General features: G+C 37.0%; 1 long non-coding RNA gene across 1 annotated transcript; it reads left to right on the top strand.

The window, feature by feature from the left end:
- The first annotated feature begins 1,586 nt into the window (after positions 1-1,586).
- On the top strand, positions 1,587-3,468 carry LOC113349222. The gene is made up of 2 exons (XR_003360011.1): positions 1,587-1,775; positions 2,878-3,468. It is a non-coding gene; the product is annotated as an uncharacterized LOC113349222 (long non-coding RNA).
- The last annotated feature ends 4,625 nt before the right edge of the window (positions 3,469-8,093 follow it).

The raw sequence follows: 8,093 nt of genomic DNA, 5'->3' as shown, positions 1-8,093 counted from the left end.
TGAAGATGAAAAGATCATATCTCATCAGCAGAAGCAACTCCGACTTCAGCAAGTGAGATTATCGACTTCGCGTTGATGGTGTAGCTCCTGATTCAGATGTTGATGAATGAAGAATTTCGTCATAATTCTTCATCAGAAAATTCAGAAGTTAGGTCTTCTAGAAAAAATGTTGTAGAATTTTCGTCCGATGTCGGGATTTCGCTATCTACCCATGTTTCTTCATCCTCGGAAAATTTCCAAGCTTTACCCAAAGAAGCGTTTCGGCTTTTGAGCATGTTTAAGGGCCGAAATCGACGATACAGTAAACTTTCAGGAGACTTTCAGAAAATTTTCAGCTGGCATGTAGTCCAATGTTTCAGCCACATATCTTTGCTCGTTTATCCAATAGTTGTGAATTTTGGATATGTTGTAGAGGACATCCATACGAAGAGAATGGTATATGACTCATCCTTAGATTCTTCACCAGTTCCTCCCATCTTGCTGCTTTGTACGTGAAAGTGTAAAATCATCTCAGACGAGCTTGTTGTAAAACACTCTTGTTCTGCCTTTAGACCATTCGCTTATGTCTTGAATGGTTGGTGAAGGATTTTAATGTCATTGACGCATTTGAGATCAGGACCCGTGATTGATACATGAGCATGGTGCTTGCAGTGCCATCTTGTTTCTGTCAGTCGTAGAAACATCGCTTCTGAAACCTTGGTCAGGGGACCTTAACTGAAGTTGCTCTCAAGAGGGGATGATGTAATGACCATGGTTGTATGTCTTGTTTGTAGCATTCGTTTTATGATGAATGATTATCGTAGGTGAACTTGGTGCCAGTCATGAGTATTTTGTTAAATCTCTCCATTTCTTTTTCCCTTTTTCTGGAAAGACCTAGATAGAGGACCCAGGTACAAAAAACTTGATGTAAACTCCTAGGTGGTCGAAGTAGGAGGTACCTTGATGAAGGACTTAGCGAAAAGACCTGGTGGACATCGATCGATTGTAGAGGTTATGAATCCCGTCCACGAATTTCTGCTTGCATGTTGTATGCTCTGGAGGCTGTAGAACCCTCATACGTCGTCGGAATTCGGTGCTTGACCCCAACTTTTGAATCTAAGAGACTGAGTTATCATATGAGAGAAGAATCACCCAATTTGGAGCTGTCTAGGTCAGCCAACTAAGCGTGCACATTTGTAACTTGTAATCTCGTGCAAGTTTTCATATTCCATGAACTTGAGTGTGGTGGACATATCTTTCAGCTCGTATGTCCGATTGATGCTCCCTTTTGATATGTTGTAGAAGAGACATAGACGAACATCTTTCGTTGAGGAAGCATTGCCCCATTCCTCACTCATTGGTACATTTTTGTAAACCCATGGGCTGAAGTATGTTGTATCTCATTTGTAGAGGTGATGAGAACATCTTGTAGAAGATTTGGGATTGTGCCGCCTGTTGATAGACGCATCAAACAAGATGATAATTGAATCTAAATATTGGATTCTCATTAATTCTGACCCCACCAAAATCCTATGTGGACAATTATAATGAGAGTATTAACAAATAAAGCTTTCTCATTAATTCTACCCCCACATGATTATCTTTCCTGCTTTCCCACTTTTCCACCCACGATTCATTTACATCTCCCACTCAACCCTTAGCCCCAATATCTCTATGGAACTGACGAGCAGAAAAAGAAAAAAAAAAAAGGGGAAAAAAGCCTCGGAATTTCAGAACCCCTGTTTGATTTGATCGATCCTCTCAAATTTATATCTGCACAGTCACAATATCAATAGGTATGATCACAACCTCATTAATTTTGGTATCTATTATTGTTCTCCTTGGATGATTTTGGATTTTGCAGAACAGATATCTTTACTGGATTTTGCAGACCTGATATCTTTACTTTCCGAAACCCCTTCTCATTTGATCTCTCCTTTGAAAATCGCTTCTTCGTAATCATAATCCCCTAAGAGAGGATATCACTGATTTTGGGTTAAGTAATTTGGTGTCTATTACTGTTCTCCTTCAGTTAAAAAATAAGCAATCACCGTAACCATCTATGTGAATTCATCATGCTAATTAATTAATTTTTGTTTTTAATCTCTTACAGATTCAGGTTAGATAATTTCGACCAAAATAGACATGAATTCCTGCATATCTTTTGCGTGAGTCAACAAAATGGTTTTCAATGTAAATTTTTCAAAGTTCATTTGCTCTCAATTAGCTAAGTGTTTCAGGAGAGTAGAGGAACATTTCAATTTAGAGCCTTATTTGTTTGTGGAGATGCCTAAGAATAATTAATATTTAAGTTTTCTACTTAATAAGACCTTAGAGTTGTCATTGATTGCAACTAAATTGGTCACTTTGTGGTTTGGAGTTTTTTATTGGGAGTTGAGAGATCAATTTTCATATTTTTTTGGTTTGCCTTTGTATAATTTAGAGAAATTGTGCTTCCATTCAAATGCATGAAGTTGGGTGATGCTTCCGTATATGCAAAGACAAATTGTTGTTTCATTCAAATGCATGAAGCTGTGGTGATTTTTGTGATGATTCTGCTTTTGAATTTATAAGCACTAAGCAGTATTGCAGTATTATTGTCACATTATATATAGTCATTATGCTGGGCGTCTTTGTTCTACAAATGCAACTTTTTTGTATGACGAACTGTACCCAGAGATCCCCACTTCTAAGACTTTCAATTAATCTTTGGCAGCATTTCTTACTCAATCAATTACCATGCAAGAACATTTTTGGTTTAATTTATCTAATATTTGGTGAGGTTTTTTCATTAACATTTAATAATCTGATTCGATTGTTTTGTAGTGTCCATATTCATACCGGAGTCAGTAGATTAATACACTAATTCAATATTTTACTTTCTATCTTGCTTTACAGGTTTGATAAGGACCTTACCAGAATAGAGAATCTGTTACCAAATAAGGGGGTGGCCTAAACTAGATTTCTTGGGGTGTGGTTCACGTAGGAAGATGAAGAGAAACCAATAGTTGTGGTATCAAAGGGGATCTATTTGAAGAATGGAAGTTGGAAAGTGTCTATTAGTTCCACTTCAATTAAACACAAAATTTACTGCACCGACACGGTATACAAATCAGGTTCACTAAGGGGTAAGTTCCCATTAATATTTGATATGTCTAACATTTTAACATTTGATTTTTCTTTTAGTTTCAACAAAATGATTTCAGAATTATAGTGCAGATGTAAAGAATTCTTTTATGTTAAGTCCAGATTCTTTTTGGGTCTATATCTCTCTCTATGTTGTTTGATCAGGTGTATAAAACCTAATATTTCTCTCAACTATGTTGTTTGTTTGACATTCATTGTGTAAAATATCCTTATCTTTGCCTTATCTTTGACACTAGCTTATAGAATTAAAGAAACATAAAGCAATCATCTGAGACTTCTTTTCTGCCTGCGGGTTAATTCTCGGGCTTTGTTATGTAATTCTATATCAAACTTTTTACTTAAGTGGTAAATTTTTTAGATTTTTAGATGATTTATGCTACTTGAAAAGGTTGAAATCGTATATGTCAGAACTCATTTGGATAATGAGACTGCGTCCTACGCTCGGGGAAGATGACTAGGTTATGAAAAACATCACCAGAAGTTGGGTAATACTTACCTTTTCAGCTTATTGAAATGGAGAATGATATGACGGAAAAAATGGACCTGATGGAAGCAATGGAATTTGAGCAAGCATGCTTAATCGAAGAGTTGGATATTCTATGAAAGAAGAATTCACAAATATTTAGAATTATTGAGGAATGGAGAATTTGCAGCAGGTTTAATTGGAGACGGCTAAAACAATTCTAGACTTACAAGACAACTTCACCACACTACAACGGGAACTCCGGGAGATAATGTCTTAGGGCAGAAGAAAATATGTGACCTGGAAACAGTTTAGCTACAAAAAAATATAAAATCGAGACACTGACGGAGGAATGAGAGAAGGCGACCCTAGAACTAACCAGCCTTCATTGCAGGTGGTTGTAGATCCCTTGAGGCTGGTTACCGATCAGGTGCAGTTAATAGCAAATTCTTTCAGAAAGTAAACTTTGGATTACTGAACATGTAAGATAGCTGTGAAAAGTCGTTTAAGGAAAAAAAAAAAAAAATCGAACAACTACAACAAAGCCTAAGAGATGCACTGAAACTTGGGTTGGATATGGAAATGAAATTGAGCCCCTTGAAGGAGGCAAAACCGACCACAACTGATGTTAATATTTTTGTTACATTTATAACTGACTGAGACGATTAACATGTAATATAAGGAAGTGATTTTTAATGCAGAATAACGTGTCGATGTTGCATTAGTAATTGTGAAGAGGTTTTACTGTTTTTCCAAGGCTGTTGAAGCAACAGGTTCTGGCTAAAAGTCCCTCAGTTAAAGTTGCCTTTTTTTTCCGAACAAGATAATTACAGGACATCAGATATATCTGAACAAAATGAAGCTATCAAGGAATCTGAAGAAGAACGTCGAATGGAACTTGAAATCAAAGGGGAAATATAGTCATCAAATGTAAAACATTAATGGAAAGTCATGAATATGTACAAATATATGTTTTTGTGGCATGTATCCATAGTTTTCTTAATAAAATCCACCAATATTATAATGAAAATCTGATGAAAATAACACACACCCGGTGCGGAGCACGGGTTACTATCTAGTTTATGTGTCTATTTTGATCTCGATTTTCTATTTTGTTACTACCCATTTTTGTATTTATTTGATTAATTTATGTTTTTGTAGGTGTTTTTAGAGAAATAAGCTTTTGCAGGAAAATTGGCTCGAAAAGTGGTATTTGCGCTCGTGGGAGAAAATTACTATTCAGGTCCTCAGTTTGGATAAGGGGCACTTCAACTGCTAAGGGGTGACCACCTGCTATTCGCACCTCCGGTCTGGATAAGGGGCATCTTCTTCCACCTTTTGAATTTTGAGTTTTGGCGGGAAATTTGGAGCAGCGACTGGCAGAGTTAGGGTTTGATTTTTGGGCGCTTTAGAGGGAGATCCAATCGCTGGATTTTCTTTAGATAAGCTTGATAATCCTAAACAGGGGATATATAGTCGTTGGATTGGATCGAGATGGGATGGATAATCAATCATCGACAAAGTAAGGTCTCGGGTTTTTAGTTTGAAACATGGAAAGAATTGGACGAGATTCTATCGGATTTTTTTGGTCGCAGTTTCAGTGGGAATGACTTGTTACGATAAAACAGGAAGGTAAGGCGTCCAGATTCGGAAAAAAAAAGCATTAGTTGTCGAGTTGCGATAAAACAGAGGTTGAAAACTATATCGGGATTTTGCAAATTATATTTGGCAGGTCCGTGAGGATTTAGGGAAGGATATCTTCTCTGCAGGATTCAGATACATCTTGGAGTGGGTTTGGAATGTTTTAACAACTCACAGAAGCCGCGTGAAAGAAGATGAAGAAGGAAAGTCCGTGACTTGCGCGGAAAGGAGAGTGGAGAGAAAGTGTCATGTCCCATTCTTATAGGGAAACCACGTATAAGGGCACCCTAGGTGTAATTAGCTATGTTAGCACATGCGGCTGGCACATGTTTCGTCATCCTCCCCTAATATGTACTGAGACTTTATTCCTCTTTTAGAATATCGAATTATAGAATTTGTGTTGATGTGTTCTTCTCTCTCTTTTGGGGGTTTACCCTTCAATCTCACAGTGTAGATCCTGTAGATTGAGCCTGTTATCCATTTTGTAGTGTAGATCACTACAATTGGTATCAGAGACGGTCTTTCCTTGGATTGGTCATGGATGATGGTAATGGATTTAAGGCTTTAACTGAGCAATTAGCTACTGTTTTACAAGTTCAAGAAGTAATTGCAAGGGCTCTACAAAATACACCATCTCATGTGCTTTTATCCAGATACAAGAAAATTTTAGCAGAAGAAACAAAGAGCATGCTGTTGCTAGAGCGCGAGATACATTTGAGTCGAACTGTTAATGGAGCTGGTATTACATATGTTCAAGACTACAATTCTCATGGGGTAAATCTAGTTTCTCCTTATTCTGAATTGGAAGGGAAGATAAAAACCAAATTTTTAGATTACCAAGATGGTAAATCCTTCAATCCTGGAGCTAATTTTGTGGTGGGTTTTCAAAGTAATAGAGTTGAATCTCATGAGAAGTTGAAACATGGAACGTTAATTACAGATGATAACCTTAATCAATTTACTCCTTCCATATTCCAAATTCTCAAGGTACCTTCTAGCCTACATGTATCGCTAGTTACTTCTATATTTGTTGTTTTACCTAATTCTGATTCTGGCCGTGTGTTATTTGATCGTGGAAAATGCCTTGAAGGTATTAAAAGGTATTCTTATTATTTTCAATGCAATTCTGATTTCAATTGGAAATATGTTTATGAGCTAGTTCTTGTACAAGCGTACATATTAAACTTCATGATTGTGAACTCAACTATGTGTATAGCTGTTAAAGGTAGTGATAGTTGTTATGGAAAGAACCTGCTTGTGAAAATGTCCCATAGAGGTGGTAGCACCAGTTATAGTTTTGGCCGAAGGTTATTTGATCGCGGTAAAGAATTTCATGTGCTCAAAAGTGGGAACTCTGTATACAAGATGATTTTGGAATTTTGGTTGATGTTTCAAATGGTAATGGGGACTGAGTATGATATTGCACAGAAAATGCTTGATAAAGGGATGACTAGAGATATCAATTTTGTAACTCAAATGGAACATGTTCAGAAAAATTTTGCTGTAGCAACTTCAAATTTAAGTCAGCAGCTACTGAACAGCACAAGCATGAGTGTTGGGGGGATATTTCACATGTGTGCGAGAAGTGGAAAATGTTTCTTTGGTAGCCTGGTTCTTGCTAGAATGCTATTTGATCGAGGGAAGTTGTTTGAAGCTAACAATAGGTATTCTTATCACAGTACAAGTAATTCTCATTTCATTTTTGGAACACTTAATTTTAGTTTGGTCGTTCTTAAGGGGTTGATTTTCATGGATACCTGTGATGGCAAATCTTTTTATGAGCTAAATCTGGAAGTTGGATACCTTTTAGACTTGTTATTTGAGCACTGGAATGTGTCTGAGATTGTTAAAAGTGGTGATTGTCGTCATGCTAGCAAGCTGTTTCATAGAAGGCCACAACAACGCAGTATTCTCTGGACTGTTTTGAATCGTTTGATACTTCGAGTAATCTCAGTCCACAACACTATGCTACTAGTGTGGAAGTTAAACTTTATACAACTGAATCTCTTGGTTTTAATATCAGAAAGTGAATTATCCATGTTTTTCCTACTTAAGGAGTATGAGAAGAAAATGCAGGATAGTATTGTTGTATGGAGGTTAAGTAGAGCTGCAGATTCCTTATTTTGGGGGTTTTTAGATGGAGTAACTAATGGTATTAAACTTCTCCAGGGTGGTTCAACGAAGACTAGTATTAATGCAAGTGAGAAAAATGATATATCAATGATTCTTTCGAGGAGTTCAAGAGGTAAAAATGGATTTCATTCGCTAAATGCTGCAGTTACAGTCTGTCATAGATTCTATACAGGGAAAGTTAGAAGTATTCGTTATTGTGTAAGGCTATTTGGAGTATCTAATGTACCAGCTGGTGATTGTCTCTCGCAAGAATGGATGGAAGTGTTAACTCCGGAAGATGGTTTAGTTAGACTCCATCACTATTCTCTTATGATGTTTTTATCGCTTATCAGATGTTGGCTCAGACTTATGAGAATGGATTTCTTTTTGCACCTCTCATTACCTGGACTGGGACCCTTTGGAGCTTTCAAGGTTCTAGAGGAAGTTGAAATGTTAAAGATGTATCCGAGAGTGGTGGAACTTCAGTCACCGTTCACTGTGCTTTACATTCCATATATATTGATGATGATGGTATTCTTGAGACAGAATTTGTTCTTGAGACGGGTTAATCTGAGATTTACATCAGATGTGTGTCTTGTTGTTAACTGGTATTATGAGACCAATTTACCATGTGAAACTGAGGTTTTTAAGCAATTCTCACATGTCTAATGAGTGGTAACTGTAGCACTATAGCTGGAGTTTCTGGAGATGGGATTCTTTTGAGTCATTTATGGAGGTTATGGTAGTCGCC

Source organism: Papaver somniferum, chromosome 2, assembly GCF_003573695.1.
Source record: "Papaver somniferum cultivar HN1 chromosome 2, ASM357369v1, whole genome shotgun sequence".
In the NCBI taxonomy this organism is placed as follows: domain Eukaryota; kingdom Viridiplantae; phylum Streptophyta; class Magnoliopsida; order Ranunculales; family Papaveraceae; genus Papaver; species Papaver somniferum.
The sequence above is the reverse complement of the archived record's forward strand: the minus strand, read 5'-3'. Positions and strand labels throughout refer to the sequence as shown.